The 11,754-nt window shown below is 46.0% G+C and overlaps 1 long non-coding RNA gene across 1 annotated transcript in view; it reads left to right on the top strand.

Annotated features, from left to right (window-relative positions):
* Window positions 1-433: 433 nt before the first annotated feature.
* The window catches only part of LOC137532422 (uncharacterized), a 226,063-nt gene continuing 214,742 nt past the window's right edge, over window positions 434-11,754 (top strand). Inside the window, exons 1-2 of the long non-coding RNA XR_011023925.1 lie at window positions 434-516; window positions 6,106-6,199. This is a non-coding gene — a long non-coding RNA (uncharacterized lncRNA). The remainder of the gene's footprint in view (window positions 517-6,105; window positions 6,200-11,754) is intronic.

Genomic DNA, 11,754 nt, shown 5'->3' with positions numbered 1-11,754 from the left:
AAGAACAGGCACATCTGATCAATAAAAGAAAAATATTATAATATGTGCCTTAATTCGTAATAGATTTCCATGAGAGTCTATGTCTAACGGCGTATGTCTACCTTTAGTGGAAGAGTTGGCTGGAGGATAAATTGGTCGTTAGCAGCGTTTTTGCACCATCAGAGGTTTAGGATGGAGTTTATAATACCTTTTTATCAGTCGCTTGTGAAATAAAGAACGCTAAACTAAGGAATTACTGATGAGATTCTTGGAATGTCAGTGTATTGATCAGGAATTCTAGGCATTATCAATCAGCATGGATGAATAATTCAGGGTAGGTGATGCCCGGAGATAATGGGGGAAGTGGATGAGGCGGAGGGGTGGGGAAGGAAAGTTCTGGGGGTCTCATATGTTGTTAGTATAACTGATTCTGTAACTATTGTACACAGGTTTACGTGACACAAGGCTAAGCCATAGTTGTCGAACTACAAGTCCCAGCGGAAGCATTGGAGGGTGCGGAGGCTGTGACTGCACCAGGTAAACAATAACACACCATTCCTTTTTGCTCTGCTTACACCGCTCTCACCCAGTGGCTGTTCCTGGAAAGCCGGCTCAGGTGGTCTGTATCAAGGGATTATTATACATCCAATGATTGGGGGGGTGGGGGGGGGGGGGGGGGGTAAGGCTGGGAGCACACATAACATAACGTGAAGGGCTGCGATTTATGTCATGTTTTATGTTAATGTTGTGTGCGTTTTTACTGCTTTTTGGTGCGTTTGTGATATGCGGTTTTCAATCGTTTTGTGTGCGTTTTAATGCGTTTGCGCTTCGCATATACAAAACGCATATGAGTTTTGTATGCTTTTTTCATGCGTTTTTATATTTCCATTTATGCAAATCACTAGGAAGACAACAGGAAGCGGAAATACAGCAAAAAAAAATATTTTGGGGGGAAAACGCATGAAAACCGCATACCATTGCGTTCCCATTGGCTTTTATTTTGTGCGTTTTTTTTGATGCGTCCATGAATATTATGCAACAAAAACAAGCGTTTTTAAAAACACAGGTTTGAAAACCTATATAAAACGCAGCGTTTTACGCAACACTAGCGTTTCTGCTATGCGTGCACACAGCCTAAAATTTGCACTGGGGCCCTTGGCTCTGTAAACTGCACCACTGAGTTCCAACAGGCTGGGGGTTACAGTTTGTTAATGGACTATTGATGAGGGTGAATACAGTTCTGTCCCATGTAAACTCATTGCAGTGATGTAAAGCCTAGGTTGTAACGTGTGGTGCACCTACCATAGGGAGTACTTATGTGGGGCCCTGTTACCGGGGGAACTTGTTACAGTCAAATCAGTGTGGTAAGTTCTGGGCGCTAGTCTACTTTAGGGGACCCAGCACAACACCTCATAGAGAACAGTTCTCCAATCACAGCATCCTCTTACAGCATACATTGTTGTGATTGGGCAAATAGTGTAGGAGTAGTTTACTACAACCTATTGGCAACCTAGCAGTGTGAGGCCTGGAACCCACTAGAAAGCGCAAAACGCTATCGCGATCGCTAGCGATTTGTGATAGCGTTTTAGGAGCAATTTCCCTGCTTCTATACAATTCATTAGAATAGAAACGCTCCCAAAATGCTGCATGTCCTGCGATTGCGATTTCCCTAATCGCAATCGCTCTAGTGGAATCTGTCAAATCCATTTACATTGGCAGAGCGTTTAGGGAAAGCGCTAGTGATTGAAAGCGCTCCCTAAACGCTAAACAAACCCCGCTCTAGTGGGTTCCAGGCCAGAAGAGGGTGACATCCACCCAATCACATTAGCCGAATTTTGCTATGAGGTTTCCTGCTGAGTCCCCTAAAGTAGACTAGTGCCAGCTCTGAGATTGAAAAAGTAAAGCAAATCCAAATCCTATACTGTATAAACAAACCTGAACTAGTATTAAGTAAAAGCATAATCACTTCCCATTCTTGGACATGACTCTCATGTCCTTATTTGTCTCCCTAAAGTGACCTGCACTTAATCCCGCCGCAGTGCACTCGTGCACGCCGTCCTCCCCCCTCCCCCCCCCCCCCCCGTTTATAAGTGAATGATTGCTCGATAGCAGCAATCATTCATTGAATGTTTAAATTGACAGTGTCCTATTAAATAATAACGTGTTTTTCCCCTCTGTGGTTAGCGTTTAATCCCATCCTAATTAACCCCTTGTGTCACCTATACTTGGCCTTATTATTCATGGACACCTGTAATCGAATGCAATTGCCAGGGCAGCGGTTTGGGAACCCAACGCTGTAGAGATGCATTGCTGTGCTGTTGCCTAGCACATCTCTACAGTAATGCAAATTTTGCACCATAGCGATCGCACCCAGTCGCCACAGACGCACAAACTGCTGATAATGGTATGCTTCATGCCCAGCTAGTGATGAAATATGGTGTTATTTTAATTGAAAGGATTGATTAAAATTTGGTCCCAAGACCTGGGCAGATTATTTGTACTAGTCCTGTTCCAACCTATGGAGAGGAGAGGACAGGGGACAAGTGGGAGGCCCCCCACTGGGATTAGGTGACACCCCACTGGGGTTGGGTGATACCTGTACCTGTACCTACACTAGAGCCGTATCCCCGCCCGCGGAGAGCAGCGGTCCACGAGGAAGCTACTTTAGCGAAACAATTGTCGACCGGACAGGTCTCTGTGGGTGGTATCATCCGATGGGAACGGTGATGTATTGCGATTGGATACATTCTATTGTACAGCATTGCCCTTCACATTGCAAACCTTGCCAATAAATGTGGCAGTTTAATATCAGCTGGTGCCCATGTGAGGACATTGTTTTTTGTTGACAAGATTATTGTTTATCACAGACGATCATTTCTGATGAGGCATATCTAAGATAAGTATGTAATATCAGAGATATCTGGCAAAAAATCTTTATGGCAGCTGGGTAACCAGTATTTTTAGAAGCAAAACTCAATATAACTTCCAGATACTGACACGAGAATGGAACATGTTATTTTATTGACTGAAACTGTTGCATAGAAGTTCTCTTCCGAGTGACAGCTTCTCTTTTGTACAGACTTGGGTGTGTTTTTTCCACATAGACAGTAAATGCTTCTCCACATGCTGTTATTTCATGTCACACACCGGGGGAGTGTTGGAAGGTGTGTCGTGTTTACCTCATAGACAAAAGCAGATGTTGTGAATAGGCCCCAATAAGCGCCGATCCCTCAACCGGGACGGATGGGCGGTGTCCTGTCGGGATAGCTTTCATCTGTTCATGTCTCAGTGTACATGCAGCTATATGTAACTCATGAATGATCCTATAACCAGTCACACCTTGTCCATCCTCAGCCCAGCCACACTAACATCATGTGATCTCTGCAGTGCGGAGTCCTGGGAACAGACTGTGGGGTCCCCAGAAGTCACAGGGAGTGTATCTCCCCCCTCCTCTGCTTCATGGGAAACCACCAACCCCGATGCTTACTTTTCATTTTCCATCTCAGCACTGTGAGCGGATCACCGCCCAGAATAAATGATTTTCTGTGAAGGGATAAAGATACTTCCTGGGAAACCTCTTCTTCACGGTACAGAAGTTCAGCGGTCGCACAAACATTGGAGATGTTACCGTGGCGCAGTCTCCTCGTCTGTGCCGCAACACAAGGCTGATTCACAAGGCTCTGGGACTAGCAGGGACTTCTACAGCGATACATTTGTAAAGTGCTTTTCTTCCATAAGACCCAAAGCGCAAAAGCTTGTCTCAGATCAGTACATAGTGATGTGTTAGGGCCAGTGCACACCAAAAACCGCTAGCGGATCCGCAAAGGCTAATGGTTTTTGGAGAGGTTTTTCTGAGCAATTCTAGCATTTTTTGGAACATTTTGGTGTAGAGGTTTTTTTATTTTTTGTTACAGTCGAGCTGTAACTGAACAGCATCTGTAATAAAAACGCTTGGAAATTCCCTTTGTTCAGCGCTTTTCAGAGCGATTTTCCACCTTCCTATACTTAACATTGAGGTTGAATCGCCTCAGAAATCAGCCAAAAATGCTGCAGGATCCCGAGTTTGCGTTTTTGGAAAAAACAAATCGCTCTGGTGTGCACCATCCCATTGAAATACATTAGCCAAGAGCTTTTCAAAGCGCTAGTGTTTTTAAAAACACTCTGAAAAGCTCTTGGTTTGCACCAGCCCTTACGCCTGGAACCCACTACAAAACGCTATCGCTAATCGTAATCGCTAGCGTTTTGTATGAGCAGTTTGTAAGCGATTTCATGAGCGTTTTAGGGAGCGTTTTTAGAAAGTATAATCAATTTGCCAGCGGTTGTGTAGCGATAAGCGTTTTAAAGTCTGATTGGTCCTTTCAATTTTAATTTTGTTACAGCGTACATTAACTTAAAACGCTAGCAAAATTGCTCCGTGCAAGTTTGGATGAGCGATTATGCCAGTGTTTATATACTTTACATTGAAGCGCAAACGCTAACAAAATGCTGCATGTCCTGCGTTTGCGATTTTGCTAATCGCAATCGCTTCTGTGGAATTTGTACCATCCATTTACATTGGCAGAGCATTTAGGGAAATCGCTAGCGATTTCTCACGCTTCCTAAATGCTTAAAAAATCTTTCTAGTGGCTTCCAGCCCTGACAGGGGAAAAATGATGGAGCAGAGTGGTAGGTACATGCAGTTAGGCACCCAGTATAACAAGTTAGAACTCTTTATTGAAGAATACTTGCAGAGATAAGTCATACACAACCATCAGGAAATGCAGTTTACTTAGAACAGAGAGGAACACAGAGAATACAGGAAATAACAACTCCATAGAGATCATTGCATCATTTTACAGACAGTGACATCTTGTGGTTGCTTTACTATACTACAGTTTAGGTAATCTTGTTGATACAGCCAACAAAACATGTATGCAGTCATGAATACTGTACCAGACTAAAGGTGGATTTTCAGCTTTGCTTGAAAGTGTACCTGAGACCAAAAAATAATGTATACATACCTGGGGCTTCCTCCCGCCCCCTTCAGGCCGTGGGCACCCTTGTCGCCCTCACGGGCCACTTCGATCCTCCACTGGCCGGCCCGGTAAATCCTGCAGTTGCAATCTAGTGCACATTTCCAGCCGAGCGCATTCCACTGTCATGCTCTTGTCGACGGGAGCATCAAAGGGGCAAGCACGGCCGGGAGACGCATGCATACTATATTGGGGACTGGAATGGCCCGGGAGGACAGCGAGGGGGCCCATGGCCTAAAGGGAGCTGGAGGAAGCCCCAGGTACATATAAATGCTCTTATTTTTTTGTCTCAGTTGTCCTTTAAACATGTCCAGGGTTGGAGCGGTCTTGATAGCATGTGACAAGGCATTCCTGAGAGTAGGGGAAGCATGACAGAAAGCTCTGTCTCCAAAGGTTTTTAGTGGAACTCTAGGGGTTGTCAGATTATTAGATCCTTTGATCTGAGGTTGTGGGAGGAGTGACTTCACCACTCAGGTGCAGCCCAGGGTGCTGCATATAAAGAGGAACTCCAGTGAAAATAATGTAATAAAAAAGTGCTTCATTTTTACAATAATTATGTATAAATGATTTAGTCAGTGTTTGCCCATTGTAAAATATTTTAAATCCCTGATTTATATTCTGACATTTATCACATGGTGACATTTTTATTGCTGGCAAGTGATGTAGCTGCTGCTTGCTGTTTTGGCAGTTGGATACAGCTGTAAACAGCTATTTCCCACAATGCAGCAAGGTTCACAGACAGGAAACTGCCAAGATTACGTACTCAGAATTTCTTTGTGGGAGGGGTTTCACCACAATATCAGCCATACAGCGCCCCCTGATGGTCTGTTTGTAAAAAGGAATAGATTTCTCATGTAAAAGGGGGTATCGGCTATTGATTAGGATAAAGTTCAATTCTTGGTCGGAGTTTCTCTTTAAATGTTTGAATGACATGTACAGAACGTTTCTTACACACTATCTTGTGAGTTTTGAATTTTCTGGGAATTCCTGGCCAAGTCCCCAGCTTCATAAATCTGAAGGGTTCCAGCGGCCAGTTTTTTTTTTGTGTGATCACTTCTCACTATAAATCACTAGTATGATGTTCCTGAAAATCTCCAAATGATTTCATCTGCAGAGCAGAACTCAGGAAGAGAACCATTCAGCTGGCGAGGAGGAGGAGATTGGCTCCAAAATGAGTACAGTTGCTTTTGGCCGTTTCTTCACAACAGGTGAAAGTAATTGAAACAATATCTGTTTCACATATTTTCCCTTCTCGTTGTACAGGATCTTCTCAAAAAATTAGCATATTGTGATAAAGTTCATTATTTTCTGCAATGTACTGATAAACATTAGACTTTCATATATTTTAGATTCATTACACACAACCGAAGTAGTTCAAGCCTTTTATTGTTTTAATATTGATGATTTTGGCATACAGCTCATGAAAACCCAAATTTCCTATCTCAAAAAATTAGCATATTTCATCCGACCAATAAAAGAAAAGTGTTTTTAAAACAAAAAAAGTCAACCTTCAAATAATTATGCTCAGTTATGCACTCAATACTTGGTCGGGAATACTTTTGCAGAAATGACTGCTTCAATGTGGTGAGGCATGGAGGCAATCAGCCTGTGGCACTGCTCAGGTGTTATGGAGGCCCAGGATGCTTCGATAGCGGCCTTAAAGGGAAGGTTCAGGAAGGGGATTAAAAAAATAAAAATAAATTTCCACTTACCTGGGGCTTCCTCCAGCCCGTGGCAGGCAGGAGGTGCCCTCGCCGCCGCTCCGCAGGCTCCCGGTGGTCTCCGTTGCCCGACCCGACCTGGCCAGGCCGGCGGCCAGGTCGGGCTCTTCTGCGCTCCATTTCCTGGCACTTCTGCGTCCCACGCCGGCGCGCTGACGTCATCGGACGTCCGCCGGGCTGTACTGCGCATGCGCAGAACTACTGCGCCTGCGCAGTACAGCCCGGCGGACGTCCGATGACGTCAGCGCGCCGGCGTGGGACGCAGAAGTACCAGGAAATGGAGCGCAGAAGAGCCCGACCTGGCCGCCGGCCTGACCAGGTCGGGTCGGGCAACGGAGACCACCGGGAGCCTGCGGAGCGGCGGCGAGGGCACCTCCTGCCTGCCATGGGCTGGAGGAAGCCCCAGGTAAGTGGAAATTTATTTTTATTTTTTTAATCCCCTCCCTGAACCTTCCCTTTAAGCTCATCCAGAGTGTTGGATCTTGCGTCTCTCAACTTTCTCTTCACAATATCCCACAGATTCTCTATGGGGTTCAGGTCAGGAGAGTTGGCAGGCCAATTGAGCACAGTAATACCATGGTCAGTAAACCATTTACCAGTGGTTTTGGCACTGTGAGCAGGTGCCAGGTCGTGCTGAAAAATGAAATCTTTATCTCCATAAAGCTTTTCAGCAGATGGAAGCATGAACCCACTTTTGAACCAGAAACAGCGTCAGAAGCACCTGACCTGGGCTACAGAGAAGCAGCACTGGACTGTTGCTCAGTGGTCCAAAGTACTTTTTTCGGATGAAAGCAACTTTTACATGTCATTCGGAAATCAAGGTGCCAGAGTCTGGAGGAAGACTGGGGAGAGGGAAATGCCAAAATGCCTGAAGTCCAGTGTCAAGTACCCACAGTCAGTGATGGTCTGGGGTGCCATGTCAGCTGCTGGTGTTGGTCCACTGTGTTTTATCAAGGGCAAGGTCAATGCAGCTAGCTATCAGGAGATTTTGGAGCACTTCATGCTTCCATCTGCTGGAAGCATCTCGTACACACGAGGCACAAATGTAGCAGGAGAAATAAAAAAGCAGCGACAGCTCGTCGCCAGGTCCCTCTGTGCAGCAGCCGTACACACGGCGCACAGAGGGACAGAGATGCAGCGGAAGCTGTTGCTGAAGGTTCCTGCCCCCCCGCCGGAAGCTCCGTCCATGGTAAGTGGGTTGCTGTCGCTAGTCCGCATACACACGGCGGACTAGCGACAGTTGCGGCGACAGCTGTTGCTAGCGTGGTTGCGGCGACAGTTGTAACCCGTGTGTATGAGCCATTAGGGTTAGACGTCCGGAAAGGGGGTTTTAGGGTTAGGGGTCAGGGAGTGGGGTTTAGGGTTAGGCATCAGGAAGGGGGGGTTTCAGGGTTAGGCGTCAGGAAGGGGAGTTTTAAGCTTAGGCATCTGGAAGAGGGGTTTTAGGGGGTAGGCATCAGGAAAGGGAGTTTTAGGGTTAGGCATCTGGAAGAGGGGTTTTAGGGGTAGGCATCAGGAAGGGGGATTTTAGGGTTAGGCGTCAAGAAAGGGGGTTTAGGGTTAGGCGCCAGGAAGGGGGGTTTTAGGGTTAGGAACCAGGAAGGGGGGTTTTAGGATTAGGCGTCAGGAAGGGGGGATTAGGGTTAGGCATCAGAAAGGGGAGTTTTAGAGTTAAGCGTCAGGAAGGGGGGTTTTAGGGTTAGGTGTTGGAGGGGGAGGGTTCTGTGTGAGAGTAGGGTTAGGTTTAGTTGTAGTAAAATATCAGTAACATTTACCAATGTTTTATTATCCTCATTAACTCTGTAAATATTTTTTCGTTTTCATTTGGTGCCCAATTCACAACGTTTTTTATCGCTTAGACTTACAGTAGATCAGCTTCATCTTGCGCCCATTTTTCCTCGCGCCTCCATTTTATGCATGTGTTACAGCGGCAAAGACGTCCCAAAAATAATAAAAGGTCGTACTGAAACAACCTTATTTTCCTTTCCAAGGAAGGATTATTTCATGGAAGCTGCCATGCTGTATCACTGGAAGAGGATGGGCACAGTTGGCCCCCACTGGCCCACCAATTGGGTAGCTGTACCTCGATGTTTATGGTAGATTCTCCTCTTGTGTGTATAAAGGTGACTATTAACAATACAATTTAGTGAACAATCCTTTACGAACAATTTTTTGTATGAATGATCATACAATCAGAAATGATCGTTTGGAACCACTAACGAACGAAAATCTTCTAACCAATCTGATCAGATTGATGGGATCAATCCGAGAATCAGATCGATTTCATTAACCTCTTCAGTGTTTTCCCCAAATTTTTTTTCCAACCGGGTGGCATAAAAAAGTAGCCGGTGGGGGTGATATGAGAGAATACAGGGCCAGTGCTTCTGTACGCAACTCTGCTTACAGCATAGGAGAAGGTGAGCCAATGACAGCTGGGTGCTCGTCAAAACTAGCCGGGTGGAGCACCCGGCTAAAAGAGCCTGGGGAGAACACTGCTCTTTAGTGGTAATCCCAAGTCAGGCTCGGGGTAGAAATCCGCAGCTCAGAGCGGTAATCCCGTGCCTGAGTGAGTTATATGCAGGAGCTGGTACAGATCTCTGTGGTATGTTTTTTGTTTTGTTTTTAGGGTCTAAAAGCTTGCAAAAAAATTCCACGGCTTTGAGATAATGTAAATCCAGAAATAATCATGATGACAGGGAGGTTAATCGGATTGGTTAGGAGATTTTTTGTCAGTTAGTGGTCACAAACGCTTGTTCCCGAACGTTTATATGAAAAAATCTTCGTAAACGATCATTCAGCAACTTGCATTGTTAGCGGCCACCTTAACTCTGCCCTTCAACCTTCAGTGGTGTATAGGAACTGCGATTTATCAATAATATTGATAACAACTGATCTGCTTCTTATATTCACTCAGCCTTCACAGGTCCTGACATTAAATGGTGGCACAGAGCTGTCAAACGCTGCGCGACCTTCACTGTTCCGGCTCCTACGCTTATTAAGAGAGAAATTATTTATTTTTTTTCATTGGTGAGTGAACGTTATAATTTAGTGATTATCATCATTCACTGGAGAGGTAGAGAAAATGATTCCCGCGGACGCACATTAATTGCCTGGCATTTTCCTCTGACGGCACTGCAGTTAATCATGCGGATGGTATCCTGTGTAGCGGGCTTGTCCAATCAGAAGCTGTGTTTACGCCGTGTATGGTGCATCTGTGTGCCGTTCCTTCTGGCTCTATGTGTCATCGGCACTCAGCGGGGGTCACTCTGGTGGTTTTTCACGGTAGAAATTTCACAGCCGACCGGCACCAATGCCTATCATTCTGTCACTTATTGGGAGGGAGAGCGCATCCTGCTGCCATGGCAACCATTTGTCCTAGGCCTGAGAGTGCCCCTGCCAGAGCAGGCCGGATCTGAGCTGTGCTAAATCACCTCATGCTGCTCCAGGCCCAGCCGTCCCCCAGCAATGAGGTTCATCACCTTGTGTCTTCATTCTGTTTATGGTGCTCAAGAGAGCCGTGTCAAGGAGGAACTGCAGTGAATGTAACATAATGAATAAAATTGCTTATTTTTTACAATATTAATGTATAGATTATATAGTCAGTGTTTGTCCATTGTAAAATCTTTTCTCTGCCTGATTTACATTCTGAAATGTATCACTGGTGGTGACAGCTTTTATTCTGCCAGGTGATCTGTACGGAATGTTCATTACTGAGAGTTCTATGCACAGGAGAAACTGCTTGCTTGTCAGTTGGAAAAAGGCATTATTTCCCACAATGCAACGAGGTACACAGACAGCAAACTGTCAGGACCTTGGTTATGATTAGAGTTGGGCCGAACCTCCGATTTTAGGTTCGCGAACCGGGTTCGCGAACTTCCGCGGAAGGTTCGGTTCGCGTTAAAGTTTGCGAACCGCAATAGACTTCAATGGGGATGCGAACTTTGAAAAAAAAAAATAATTATGCTGGCCACAAAAGTGATGGAAAAGATGTTTCAAGGGGTCTAACACCTGGAGGGGGGCATGGCGGAGTGGGATACACGCCAAAAGTCCCCGGGAAAAATCTGGATTTGACGAAAAGCAGCGTTTTAAGGGCAGAAATCACATTGAATGCTAAATGACAGGCCTAAAGTGCTTTAAAACATCTTGCATGTGTATACATCAATCAGGTAGTGTAATTAAGGTACTGCTTCACACTGACACACCAAACTCCACTGAACAGAACAGGTATGCAGTGGCGGGTTCACTAAACAGGTATACAGTGGCGGGTCCACTGAACAGAACAGGTATGCAGTGGCGGGTTCACTGAACAGGTATGCAGTGGTGGGTTCACAGAACAGGTATGCAGTGGTGGGTTCACAGAACAGGTATGCAGTGGTGGGTTCACAGAACAGGTATGCAGTGGCAGCAGGATCACTGAACAGGTATGCAGTGGTGGGTGGGTTCACAGAACAGGTATGCAGTGGTGGGTTCACAGAACAGGTATGCAGTGGCAGGATCACTGAACAGGTATGCAGTGGTGGTGGGTGGGTTCACAGAACAAGTATGCAGTGGCAGGATCACTGAACAGGTATGCAGTGGTGGGTGGGTTCACAGAACAGGTATGCAGTGGCAGCAGGATCACTGAACAGGTATGCAGTGGTGGGTGGGTTCACAGAACAGGTATGCAGTGGCAGGATCACTGAACAGGTATGCAGTGGTGGTGGGTGGGTTCACAGAACAGGTATGCAGTGGCAGGATCACTGAACAGGTATGCAGTGGCAGGATCACAGTACAGGTATGCAGTGGGCTGAGGGCTCACTGAACAGAACAGGTATGCAGCCAGGAAGAAGTTAAGCCTAACTAATCTTTCCCTATATGAGAGACTGCAGCAGCTCGCCCTACTCTCACTAATGCAGGCACACGAGTGGCCGTAATGGCCGCCGCTGCCTGCCTTATATAAGGGGGGTGGGGCTCCAGGGGCTAGTGTAGCCTAATTGGCTACACTGGGCCTGCTGACTGTGATGTAGAGGGTCAAAGTTGACCCTCAGGTGCATTATGGGGCG

This window comes from Hyperolius riggenbachi, chromosome 9 (genome assembly GCF_040937935.1).
Source record: "Hyperolius riggenbachi isolate aHypRig1 chromosome 9, aHypRig1.pri, whole genome shotgun sequence".
Classification (NCBI taxonomy): Eukaryota; Metazoa; Chordata; class Amphibia; order Anura; family Hyperoliidae; genus Hyperolius; species Hyperolius riggenbachi.
The sequence above is the reverse complement of the archived record's forward strand: the minus strand, read 5'-3'. Positions and strand labels throughout refer to the sequence as shown.